This window comes from Lissotriton helveticus, chromosome 2_2, assembly GCF_964261635.1.
Source record: "Lissotriton helveticus chromosome 2_2, aLisHel1.1, whole genome shotgun sequence".
Lineage (NCBI taxonomy): Eukaryota > Metazoa > Chordata > Amphibia > Caudata > Salamandridae > Lissotriton > Lissotriton helveticus.
In genome coordinates this window covers 111,991,731-112,005,045 of record NC_136060.1, presented here as the reverse complement: position 1 = coordinate 112,005,045, position 13,315 = coordinate 111,991,731, and the positions used below count along the sequence as shown (strand labels likewise).

Below are 13,315 nucleotides of genomic sequence, written 5' to 3'. Positions count from 1 at the left end.
AATGTATGTTATCAAGCTCATATGACTATACACAAACGCTGCTTCCTTATTTAACACCCTACAGCTTATGTTTCAAATTGCCCATTAGTGGTTTAAGAAAAAGATCACACAACACTCATGTATTTCAGTTTTGTTTGGTTACATACTGCAGTCTATCATGTTTTTCTAGAATTGACTGCTGTAAGAATCCAGTGCCTTCTGGAAAATAACAGGAGAGAAATCAAAGAAACAAGAGCATTGAGATGGTAGATTTTGCTAAATAGCCCACCCTTTTCATTTAGATTAATTTCTTGAAAAACATTATCATTCCTTTGTTTGTTCTGTGAGAGGAGCTGGGGCAATTCTTTTGTTACAAAATTGATCTAACTTGTAGTACCTATATTAATTCCTCCTATCACCCTCCTTGACCCTTGGATGGAAGTCAAACACTTGAAACTAAAGACAACAAGATTGAGGTCCTTACTTTTGAAGGATCATACCTGGTTGCATTTTCTTTCAAGCTGCAGTTGACGACACTGACTTCCTCCTGATTTTTGATCTTCCAGACCTTCACAAAATTTTTCCTTAATTCTCCAGTAAGTGCCAATGACAACTTTCTCCCAGGTGCTCATCATCTGAATTATGTCAATCTAATTTGTTTACGAATGCCTCAGTATCTCTCTTACCAGCACCAGGACATTCAGAACATGACTGCTCGTTTGGTGCTGGGTCTTACTTACAAAAAACATATCACAGTTATCTGTGGAAATTCCCCAGGCTCTCTTTGTGTCAAAGCAACAATTTAAAGTGCCTATGAGTTTGTCACAAGACCTTGTGGGAGTCTGAACTTTTACTTCTTCGCATTTGGGTCAACATTTATATTCATTCTCATTCTGTAAGATCTGCTTCTCAAAATGCGTTGGTCCTCTCCCAAATCCAATGGGTGAGACAAAAGGTAGAATTAGGAACTCTTTGACTTCAGACCTCCTGTCCAATCATAACAATCTGTAATTATGCAAAACCTTGAGAAACTGTCATTCCACTGTTTCCAAGCCTAGGTGTTCATGATCTCATAAAGTCATTATATTACCTTACAAAGGAATTATCCTCATAGTTACATTTATTTGATCATTTTTGATTATCGCCCTTAATTTGTCAAATGTGCTTTTATTTTTACTTTTCATCTCTTAATCATATATGTACTACTTTTCCTGGCGGGTATTTATGCAGCTCTGTGACAGATCTATTTTAAAAAAACACGTTTTAGATTGTTTTACACATGTACCTCTACGGTCTCTATGTCCACCCACAAAAACTATATGTACTTAATTTATGGGGAATTGGTGTAAGGCAGTGCCGCAAGGATTCCTGAGGCGCTGCCCTATGCCAATGTGAAAGGGCAGGAAATTACTGTATTTATAAAATACTGCGCATTCCTGTCCTTTCCCCCTGTGCTTGAGCTCACTTTGCTGCCTAGCGCCAATGCAGGTACCCTTTCGTCTAAGAGCAAGGGTATCTGCGTTGCAAGCAGGATTGATTTTGTCCAGGAAGCGGCACCTTACATCAACGAAAATAATCCACATAGGCATTTCCCTCCTGTCCAATCATAAGAATTTGCCATTATGCAAAACCTTGAGGAACTGTCTTTCCACTGTTTCCTAGCCTAGGTTTTCATGATCTCATAATGTCATTAGATTACCTCACAAAGGAACTATCCTCATAGTTAAATTCATTTTATCATTTTTTGATTATCGCTCTTAATTTGTGCCAGATCTAATTTTCAAAAACCTGTTTTAGATTGTTTAACACATGTACCTCTACGGTCTCTCTGTCCACCCACAAAAACTAAATATGGGCTTAATTTATGGGGAATTGGTGTAGACCAGCGCCGCAAGGCTTCATGAGGTGCTGCCCTATGCCAATGTGAAAGGGCAGGAAATTACTCTATTCATAAAATACTGTGCATTCCTGTCCTTTCCTCCTGTGCTGGAGCACAATTTGCTGCCTAGCGCCAATGCAGGCACCCTTTCATCATGGAGCAAGAGTATCTGCGTTGCAAGCAGGATTGATTTTGCCCAGGAAGCGGCACCTTACATGAACGAAAAGAATCCAGAGAGGCATTTTCCTCTTTCCATGTGTGCTGCAGAATGAAGAGGAAAAAACAAGGAGAAATAGAAATATTTCTCCTCGTTATGCCTGCTCTGGGGAGGCATAAGGTGTTGGCACAGCCACAAGTTTACGTGATGAAGTAAATCTGGTACAGCATCGCAACACTCATTGAACGCCTCCCTCGGGCATAGTAAGGCAACACAGTGACTTGCGCTGCTTTGTCTTACTCCATATCTCTGAGGCCATGCAAAGTCATGCTAAGTGGCTTTGCGTGGCCCTATAGATTTGATTGTTGGGCTTACACTGCCGGGGTGTCACAAAATGTGACACTCAGGCGACGCAAGTCTCTCATAAATAGGCGCATATGTTTTTAAGTACATTTAGTACTGTTTTTAAGCACATTCAGTACTGTTGTAGAGTTGCAAATCCTGCATCAATATCTAAATGTAGTCTGAAGATATAGTGAAAAATGTATAGACGTTTTAATTTTTTAACATATATTCATAATATCCTGTTGCATTTTTCAAACGTGCAAACATACATTCTAGCATGCTGATGTCCAGCAATTCCAAATTTGTGCCAGTTTCCTAAGGAATGCAGGATGCATACATAATTATAAATATTAGCAAATAACTCTTATTGTGGCTCTGTTTATTGTGTTTGATGACAGATATCAAACTAAGGACTGTATAGAAGGTATACATGGAGATATTCTAATTCTGTATGCCCATAAACAATATTTAGGTCAATGCATGCCAGACCTCCTTATTCCCTCACTGGCTCTCAGAATGTAGTTTGTTGTTTTTATCAAAAAATAGTAATTCCCTTTAAGCTCCCTCAGGCAGGAACACATACTTGTCAATGCTTGAACCTCAATCGTGTTCTTCTGGGTCTCTTGAGTGTGGCAGTACCAGACAATGGGTTTGGGGTTCCCACAGTCTTGCTCTTGGATCTTGCTTTCGAACAATGGGGCTCCTAAGAAGGGTTTTTCCCCTCTTATCAGACGTCTATAGAAAGACCTTAGTCCAGGCACTCGTAATAAGTCGGCTGGATTACTGTAATGGCCTGCTTATCTCTGCAAATGAACATGTACTTAACCCATTCCAGGTGGCTCAAAACACCGCGGCCAGATTGGTTCTCAATGTCCCCTCGAGAACACCATATAGGCGCCTCTTGAAAGAGCTCCACTGGCTGCCTGTACGCCAAAGAATTGAGTTTAAGATTTGTTATATTATACACAAGAGTCTCTTTGGATCAGGCCCCTATTACTTAACTCAGAAATTCCAAATCTATGCACCAGAACGCCTTTTGCGCTCCAGCAGTCAATTTCTTTTAAAAATACCCCTTATTAAGAAAGCCAGGCAGGCGGCTGCGCACTCTCTTATGTAGGACCCTCCCTTTGGAACAAACTCCCTATTGACATACGACATAACACCAATCTTCTTTCCTTTAGGAAAGCTCTTAAAACACACCTTTTTCGGGAGATTTAGCTCTCCCCTGCATGTCCTAAAGGCACTGTCGGCCATCTATAGCGAGCAAAGCGCGGAGATACCCCTTCGGGGGTCGAGTCCTGCGCTATAGAAGCAAATAAATAAATAAATAAACAGTGTGACTGCTTGCTGCATCACCCCTAGTTTGTATGGAAGCATTCCACAACCATATATATTCCACATCTACACATCCTAAGGTTTTTAGTGATGTGCTGACTTTCCGACCCTTATAAAATGGAACTTGACTTCTATCAGATGTTTAACGCTTTTCAAAATAACATATCTCTTCTTAGGCCTTACCCAAAGCTAAGAAAAATCCAGAAACCATCTGTCTCTTTTCTGGGGCACAGCCATGCAACATCCTCCACTCACAGTGCTTCACAAGAAGATAGAATCATTTTGAGACAGAGTTCCCATGTGTCTGTGGCCCAGAAAAGAGAATACATTGGTTAGATGTTTTCTGTTGCATGCTTCTCGTGGATAGAGAAGCATTCTGAGACAAACAATATGTTTGAAATTAATCAGGAAACAGATATCAGAATGGCTGGGGCTACAAATAAGCCTAATCCCACACCCTCCAAACTTCACCTCCTTGGTCCTTGCTTCTGTTGGTTTTGTGTCAGATGGTGGGAAGAGTTAGCCTGCTCGTCCTGCTCCCTGTATTGGTTCAGCCAGTTATTAAGGCTAGGGAGGGATTGGTGTTGGAGGTGGTGGGACAGAGGATGGGAAGAGAGCCTGCTCCTCCTGCTCCCTGTATAGATTCAGCCAGTTAGTAAGGCTATGGAGGGATTTCAGGTAGTAATAGTCTGCCATTAGCCCCTCTCTTTGCCCCGCCCACTGGTTCTATCTTTGAATGGACCTGGGAATAGCTAGGGAATTCCTCCCAGGTCCATCTCATATGTATATGGCACCACTAGTGACATCACTGGCCTAACCATCCAAAGACACCCATACCCCCAGAAACCAGACTCTATACAGACTATAAGGCAGAGTGCAATGTATTTAAAAAGATTGACATTTACTTTAAATTTTTACATGCCCTCATAGTGCAAAAAACACCTAAATTTGTAGTTCACGACTGCAAAGCCTACCTCTCTGATACGATAACATCGGGTTAACATATTACATTTAATAAGTGATAGATTTCAATTGGGAGCAGGTATTGTAGTATACACAATGCGTCATCTCCATATCACACTTGTGCTCAGCCGTGCACCACTTATTATGGTTTAAAGTTGACAGCAGTTTGAGCTTTCTGCCACAGGTATGAATGTCGAGTTTGAAGTCTAAAGAACTGTAATTTAAAACCCTCTTTAATGTTAAAGGTGGATTTTAAGTCGCAATTCTGAAATTTGGTACTTTTAGAAAGTTGGCATTTATTTTCTTGTTCCAGTTATTTGGTGCCTGCAACCTGTATACTGGGTCACATGACTAGGTGTAGCTGTCAGTTGGTCTTTGTGTATTACTCCCAGACAGTGAGACAAAGGGAGACTAGGTGATGGCAGGATGGGATAGGGGCAGGGCTGTCACCTATCACAGTTGCACATCACGAAGACTCTGCCTCAGCACACTCACAAAGGGTTTCACACTAGTCTTTTGTGCCACCTGGACAAGCTGGGGCCAGGGCAGGGATTCATCACCCTCGCTGATGGACTTCAGGAAGAGACTCAAGACCTGGCTTTTCGACTAAGTCCAGCAACTCAGCGCTGGTTTTCCTCACAGGTGATAAGCCATGCTCTACAAGTACTGATTGATTGATTAATTGATTGATTACAATTCCAGTCACCTCTGTAGTGGGAGGACTCTAGAAGCTTCTTCTACTTCAAAGCTGGCAACAAGGATAAATAGTGGACCCTCAGACCCAACTCTTGAGTACACATTTGGACCTGTGGAAGATTCAGAAGAAGTACTGATGTGCTGCTCTGCTGTAAGAAGGACTGCGACCTACTGCCCAGCTGCCTGAGTGAGACAGGACTGGAACAGCATCTTGGACCCTAGCCCACCAGGGTGACTACTAGGGCTAGTTGGTTGTCCTCCTGATTAGAGCTTCAGAGACAGAAACGGCTCCAACCAACTTCAAGCCTGTACTTGGACTATGTCTGCTGTGGGTCTTGTCTCTTAAGTGGTGCCAACCCAGTCCTAGACCCTTGGAGGTGGGTTTGAAGGTGCTCTGCCAGCCCAGCTGTGGTCTTTTGGGCAGATCTGACACAGTACGATGAATATTCTCATAGCTCTAAATCAGAACTGCTGCTGCGTAGCACATCCCTGATGAAGGACCCACCTCTGCATGTTTCTTCATTGATGTAAGACCTAACATCGCAGCCCTGAAGCTCCTCAGAAATGTCACTGTGTGCATCCTTGAATCAGGACCTCACATCACAGCCCGCAAGCTCATCAGATCTACAGCTGCGGGATGCATCCTCAACGCAGGATCTTGTACTCCTCCACAACCAGGATTTAAGGCACTTTGTTCAGTGGGCCTAACTTGGTCCCTGGATCCAGCCCATACTCCACCGTGGTGGCCTAAACCTGTGACTTTATTCCAGTCCAGCACGACCAGATAACCACAGTTGTCACTTTTTGCATTTAGGCACTATCTCACGTAAACCTTTAAAATTGTTTTTTTACATGAATTTTTCTTAATTTAAGTGGACTTTTTTTGTGTTGTATTTTCACTTTATTACTGTTTTTGTGCTGCCTAAACACATTACACATTGCTTCTAAGTTAACGCTGACTGCTTTGTGCCAAGAATCCTCGAGTTAAGTACAGGTTAATGTGGGGTTTGCTTATGTGAGATCCTGAAGCAAATTGTGTTTGCTGCTGTATTAGAGTTTATCCCCCTCAAACAGCAACCCAATTTCTCACAGATGTTTACCTCTGAGCTAGTGCACGAAAGACTATCATATTATTTGTGATATTGTGATTTAAGGGATAGCACCCCTCAATATTTTCCCTCTAGGCATGGAGGTGTGCAGTGCTACAGTTAGCCAAAAAAGGAAGAACAGGACAGTTCAACAGGGTGCAATAAATGAAAAGCATATTGAAGGAAGAAGGGAGAGAAGCAGGGTTGTTAATATTTCCAGAGAGCTTTGGTTGACAACGCGTGGTATGTGTGATAGTTACAGGTGTGCTTTAGTAGTGAAAGTGAATTTTATCAGATTGGGGAAAAGTAGAGGACAATGTTTTCTGGGACATAGGAATCAAAGTTTTGGCGTTAAGGATGAGAACGTTGTAAGATTTTAGAAAAGGTGGGGATGGGGGAAAAGAGGACAAAGACGGAAGTTTGTTGGAGATGGAGGTAAGGAAGCAAAAAAGGTAGACATATGAGAAGGAATGTATAGAAGAGAAAATGGGACTATGGGGTCATTTTGGAAAATTGTGGTGGAAAACCTGAATGGAGCTATTTGAAATATAAAGTAGTGAGACTAAACCTGAGTACCTGCGAAAGCAGGGACAGTAGTTTCTTACCATTATGGAATAGCCTGTGTTGTTCTGTGTGCTTAGAAATACTAATTTGAATGCCATGCTGTAGTAGTGAAACAAATTTTCATTAAATAATTACATCAAAGAGATAGACATTAGATTACTTTTCAGCCATCTGCTGTAAAGAATGTCTGGTGGTCATTTTGGCTCCTGCCTGGAGACAAGGCATACGATTTCATCAAGCAATTAAGGCATACTTTTCTGAATGACTTTTTATTACCAGTGATTATTTGTCTGTGGGAGGACCCTGAGGGCTTTGTTTTGTTTTATTTGTTGCAAAGTAATTCAATAGTTTCATTATACATTAAATTATTCGACTCATGTTTCTTTCTTATTATTCTGACCCATGTACTGCTAAAAGCATGTTCAGCAGTTTGCGGAATTGTGCCTAAAATCTTACAAGCATGGCTTGCAATATAAAGGTCAATAAAACATTTCGAAAAGCAAGTAAAAAGCTGGAAAAACTGCATTTTTTTTCATTTAGATATGACAAGATATGACAGAGGTCTCCACAACTGATGAGCATCTCTCAGTTGCATGACATGCTTTACAAATAAAAATACTATATGTTTGGTTTGGCTGCATTCTGCTAAAAGCACAGAGTGACTGCTGTCCATAGCAGATGGGTTTGTCAAATTTTTTTAAAGAGGCGTGCGTCCTAAAAAAATGACGGGCTAGTCATATAGGGCACAGGAACAGTACAACCCCCTGGTAATTTAGAGGAGCTGTATTGTGAGTGAATAGACATAAGGACTCTGCCTTTACACCCCTAAAAAAAATCTAAAGAGCAGCGTTGTCTGCTCCATTAGAGCGAGGGAGTGCCGCCCCTACCAGCAAATAAAACGATAAGAAAACAGGTTTTAAACCTGTTTTATTATCGTTTTTTATTTAGTCTCCTGGGCCGGGTCTAGGGGATGATGCTGCTGGTGGGGAAGTGGTGGGCACTCCCTTCACTGTGCATGAGGTGTTTGGCCGGCCGTCTCAAGCTGGCCAAACCATTCATGCGCAGTGAAGCTCTCTCCATCCTCAGCTGCATTGCTGGGCCTGGAAAGAGAAGGCACAGGATCCCAGTCTGCCAGGAAGCGCAAGTTGGCAGCGCTCAGGCCAACCCTGAAGCTACTCTCATGCGAGAGCAGCTTCAGGATAGGCTGCAAGACAGGCTGGAAGCCTGTGCCCAGAAGCAAGAAGAGCGGATGCGCGGGAGACAGCGGCAGTGTTAAGGTAAGTAAAAAAAAGATTTTCTTCCGAAACCCTCAAAACCTCCTTCCTACATTTTCCAGCCTGGTCCTCTCTGCCTTCCTCCCCCAACTTTGGCAGGGAACGGCCAGCTACTGCTCAAGTTAGCAGCACATAACTTCATTAGAGGCACACATACGAGTGGTACAGCTGATAAATGTGTGTGGAGTGCTACATAGTGTTAAAAGCAAAGAGTGGTAGGAGAGGTAGCTTGTTTGTGGATTGTTAATGCACTGGAATGTAGTGTTCTTTAAAGATGTTCCCTAAATTGTACCAGAATTTGGGTGATCCTGATGGATGTGGGCCTGTTGACCCTTGGTGCATAAATGAAAGGCCTTCTGTCTAGCTTTAGATTTTTTCATTTTTAATCTCCACCCTGACCCTGTCCTGGCTGTGGATGTGCAGATACCCACCAGAGAAGGTGAGTTTGTCTGCAAGGTAAACAAGGGTGGGGGCTGGTAATGTATGTGTCAATCATTCAGCTGGTTTTGAAGATGGTGAAGGTCAGCACCATGATGTTCGTGAATACTGTCCCAGATCCTAAAGTAAAGGAAAATGTAATAAGTTTCCCCTCAGAAATCCCTGGATAAAATGTTTTTTTTACAATATATTTTGAAAATGAGGCTCAAAATCTATGTTGCACATTAAAAAAGAGAGAATTGGAGGGGAATTGAGAACTCCAGGGTTTCCTGGATGGATCGGTCCCAGTCATTCTCCTCAAACGGTGCAATATTGTGTTAGTGTTAGAGCATTTTCATGAAGTCTTTCATCTCTAAAGGCCTGATTACGACTTTGGGGCTATTGCACTGGCTCTCCAAAACCACTTGAGGACCGCCTGCCCTATAATGACTTTTTTACTCATTGGTGGGCTTTTTCTTTGCTGTTCCCACAGCAGTGCCTATAAAATAGGCATGGCAATGGGAATGTCAAAGGAAGTTCCAGCATGTCAGGGACTAAAGAGTCCATGCCGTACTGGACCTTCTGTGCATTCACACAGGGGGCACATGCTGTGCCCCTTGTGTGCACCCACAAGGCGTGAGCCACAAGGGGGCCTTGCAGAGCCCCCTTTCATTCCCCACCACCACTGTTTTCATGTAGGAAAGCCTGCCATTAAATCAGTGGCAGTGATGAAAGTTGTTAAATCCTTGGTGAGACCTCGGCGTACCAGCCAAGTATATAGATACCTCTGGAACAGCAATTCCTTTGCAGAGTTGGCAGTCCCAATGCGGCAAGACCACTAGTGTTGTGTAGCGTTTTAGGATCCTAGCGTAATTTACTGATTCATGCCCTTATATAGGTATAATTCGACTTGCCCTTATATAGGCATAGAAATTATAACCATCCAGTCCAAATACAGGCATGGCTACTTCCACTAGTTCCAAAAAGCCACAACGATTTCTTGGAAAACTCAGCTTCCACAGTCAAGGACATCCCCTTTCTTGAATATTGATTTGTCCTAGAAATCATGGGGTTTTCAAAGAACTACCATTCCCTTGGGGTTCTTTATTGACGTTATTATGTCTGAATTTACGTCAAACCAGGCACCTTCAAGGTATAAATATGCCCACACTTGCCCTAGCAAACACGCAGTGGTTTGGAGCAGTTCGACTATCTACTTGCCCGACGCATCTCGCTACAGCAAGTGCCGAAGGAAGCCGACCCTCCAGCTGACGCACTGACAGAGAGGATGCCTTTCTCTCACTGAGAATCCAGCTCCAGTGTTTCCAAGCTCCCCTTGCAGGGTGTTGGGAAATCGAGTCCAGAGACAAAGATACCAAACCTCCTCCATTCTAAACCAAAGTACAGAGCTGATTAGACCCGAAGAGAAATCCTGGATAGATTCTTGGCAAAGAAACTAAATCTATGCTACACCTGACTTACTTCTTCCCTCGTACTAGACTTAGGTTAGGTACATCGGGGTAGGCGTATTTTAGAAGCACCAGTTGAGTACTTTTAGTCTTTGTTATTTATGTATTTTATGGCTTAGAAACCATACCATGCTTTTACAGTATTATTTTATAATACTCTTCTTGCTGTACGCATTATACTTTACAGGTAGTATTACGATTATAGCAGTTCATTACTTCTGCATGAGAAAGAAGACTGTTCAATAAACCTTTTTATTAAAAACGCCCATCTCTCTATTTCTCTGCACCTCTGATGAAACAAAGCATGCACGATTGACTGAGTAAAATATCTATCTATTGTTTCCACGACTCTGAAGATCAGTTTTATCATGGGGAAACAAAGTTGTCATGTTTATGCGGTTGTCAGAAACGAATCCCTTCTTGTTTATTTGAGAAAGTTTCTAGTGACCTCTGAGCTAGCTGGCACTCACAATTAAGTCTAATATATTCGATAGAGACCTCGTCGACTTAAGTCCTACGTCACATCTATAGGATATATTACTCCAATGCGTAGAGCCTATTGGGAATATAGGAACTACACTACACTAGGTTCATAATGTGGCAAGACTGCCACCACCGTGACACAACAAATCTGGCAGTCCTCGGACCCTAAGACTCCTAATTGGCCCATACTGTAGCCCTTCAAGGTATTCTTAGGTTCTGGAATGGAAGGCGACAACTGAAAATGTTTAACTGCTGTTCCAGAGAATGGAATCCACCTTAAAGCTTCCCATTTCCATTCCCATTCTAAATCTTAGAAGATCCAAGTCTTGTGGTCTACTCTGTCTTACGTGATAGATAAACAAAGAAAGCTCCGTCCCACTGGCTGGCTCGGCTGATTCAATATGTTTTCATATATTTTCTGGTGTGCTACCTTTACTTCAGCAGCCTTACTTCAGGAGAAATTATATCCCAGTGGGTACATCAGGGGTCTTTACTTTAGGAGACTTTTTAAATGCATTTAAAAAACACGTACATTTGAATTATTTTACACATTTCTTATTTGAAAATAAATCAAATCACTGCATTTATTTAGTACTTATCTATAAATAAAATGTATAAAACATAATTAAATATCCATTTTTGAGTAAAAGTATTGAAATGAATTTACATGTAATGTTTTGGTATTTGTGTGTGTATGAGTGTGTGTGTATATGTGTGTAAATATATGTGTTGTATATATGTATCTAAGATATTAATATATAGATAGATATGTATAGATTTGAATTTATAGATCGAAAATTAGATTGTGGGTGTGTGTGAGAGAGTAGGCATGGTAATGTATATTTACCCTTTACTATTGACTGTGAACGGAGAGGAGACCGCATTTTCTACCTGCCACATCCGTACAGAGACTGCTGCCTGTTCGAGGGACAGAGGAAACTCTACCGCTGGGGTCCGCGCTACTGAGAGCGCTGCTGCCTTGATCTGCAAGTCCCCCCCACCGCCGCTTTGTACATCGGACGCGGCTGACGAGCAGGGGGACTAACGGCACCATAATCCCTGGCTGGGCTAGCTCCGCCCACCCACGCCACTTGACCCGACCGGAGGCGCACAAAACAGCGCGGCTTCCACATAGGAGTGGGAGACCGCATTTTCTACCTGCCACATCTGTACAGAGACTGCTGCCTGTTCGAGGGACAGAGGAAACTCTACCGCTGGGGTCCGCGCTACTGAGAGCGCTGCTGCCTTGATCTGCAAGTCCCCCCCACCGCCGCTTTGTACATCGGACGCGGCTGACGAGCAGGGGGACTACCGGCACCATAATCCCTGGCTGGGCTAGCTCCGCCCACCCACGCCACTTGACCCGACCGGAGGCGCACAAAACAGCGCGGCTTCCACATAGGAGTGGGAGACCGCATTTTCTACCTGCCACATCGGTACAGAGACTGCTGCCTGTTCGAGGGACAGAGGAAACTCTACCGCTGGGGTCCGCGCTACTGAGAGCGCTGCTGCCTTGATCTGCAAGTCCCCCCCACCGCCGCTTTGTACATCGGACGCGGCTGACGAGCAGGGGGACTACCGGCACCATAATCCCTGGCTGGGCTAGCTCCGCCCACCCACGCCACTTGACCCGACCGGAGGCGCACAAAACAGCACGGCTTCCTCCGCGTCGCGGGACGCGCGCGGGCGGCGCCGGGCTAAGCCCGGGACAAGGGCGGGACAGTCTTAGACAGTCCTAGACTGGCCGGGACTGGACTGGGCCACCCCCCTTTTTTGGTCGCATCCAAGTAAGAAATAAGTTTATTGATTATCTACTGCTACGGATGTTTGCTAAGTGGAGCCTTTTGTTTTAATATTAATTTATTTTTCCTGCCTGTTCCAGGCTATTTTCCTCTTTGAATGCTCTTGTGACTCTAGTTGCCTTAACAGTATTGTTACGTTGGGGTTTGCCTGTATCACCTGTTTTTGCCCGGCGAAATCAACAACGTAGTTCCTCATGCCAAAAAACATGTCCAAAAAACAGCCCCCACCGAACACCAAGACTATAGAAAACTATATGGTCCAAGTTGTGAGTAAAATTAATGATAAAAGGAGACAGTCATTGGGCTTAAGTCAGTCTCCGGATTTACATCCATTAAGCCCGACTCAAAGCAGCCACCAGTCAAACACTATAGTTCCGGATGTCTCTACTGACCTGATAGATCTCATGGTCGATTCTAATCCAAATATGGACCAGCAGAATACCCTTATACTAGATAATGAAGTAGATTTAGTATCTCCAGATTTAGAAGCCATTTCTGACTCTGAGTACGTGACCTTGGAACATAAACCTGATGATCCTTCATCTCCTGAACAGGAAGCCCGACCTGCTAGAAGACATAGAAGAGTGCAGGAAAAACGGTCGGGTTTACGATCAGGAAATAAGAAGAAAAAATCTCCACCCACAGGGAAAAACAAAGTAAAATCCACTGAAGAAGGAGAAAATAATACTCTTGAAAAAAGTGATCAGGATAATAGCTATAATGAGGATGATCTATTGCAGAAAATAGCTGATATCATTGATTCAAAAATCAAAACCATTATCAAGCCGCTAGTTGCTAAGATCGATAAACTTAATGCGGAATTAAAAAGAATGGGTGCTCTTCAGATAAAGACTGTGGACGGGG

General features: G+C 43.1%; 1 protein-coding gene across 1 annotated transcript in view; it reads right to left on the bottom strand.

Moving 5' to 3' along the window:
* LOC144821751 (uncharacterized) overlaps positions 1-13,315 on the bottom strand; it is a 1,041,341-nt gene that overhangs the window by 53,251 nt on the left and 974,775 nt on the right. The gene's annotated exons all lie outside the window — the stretch shown is intronic.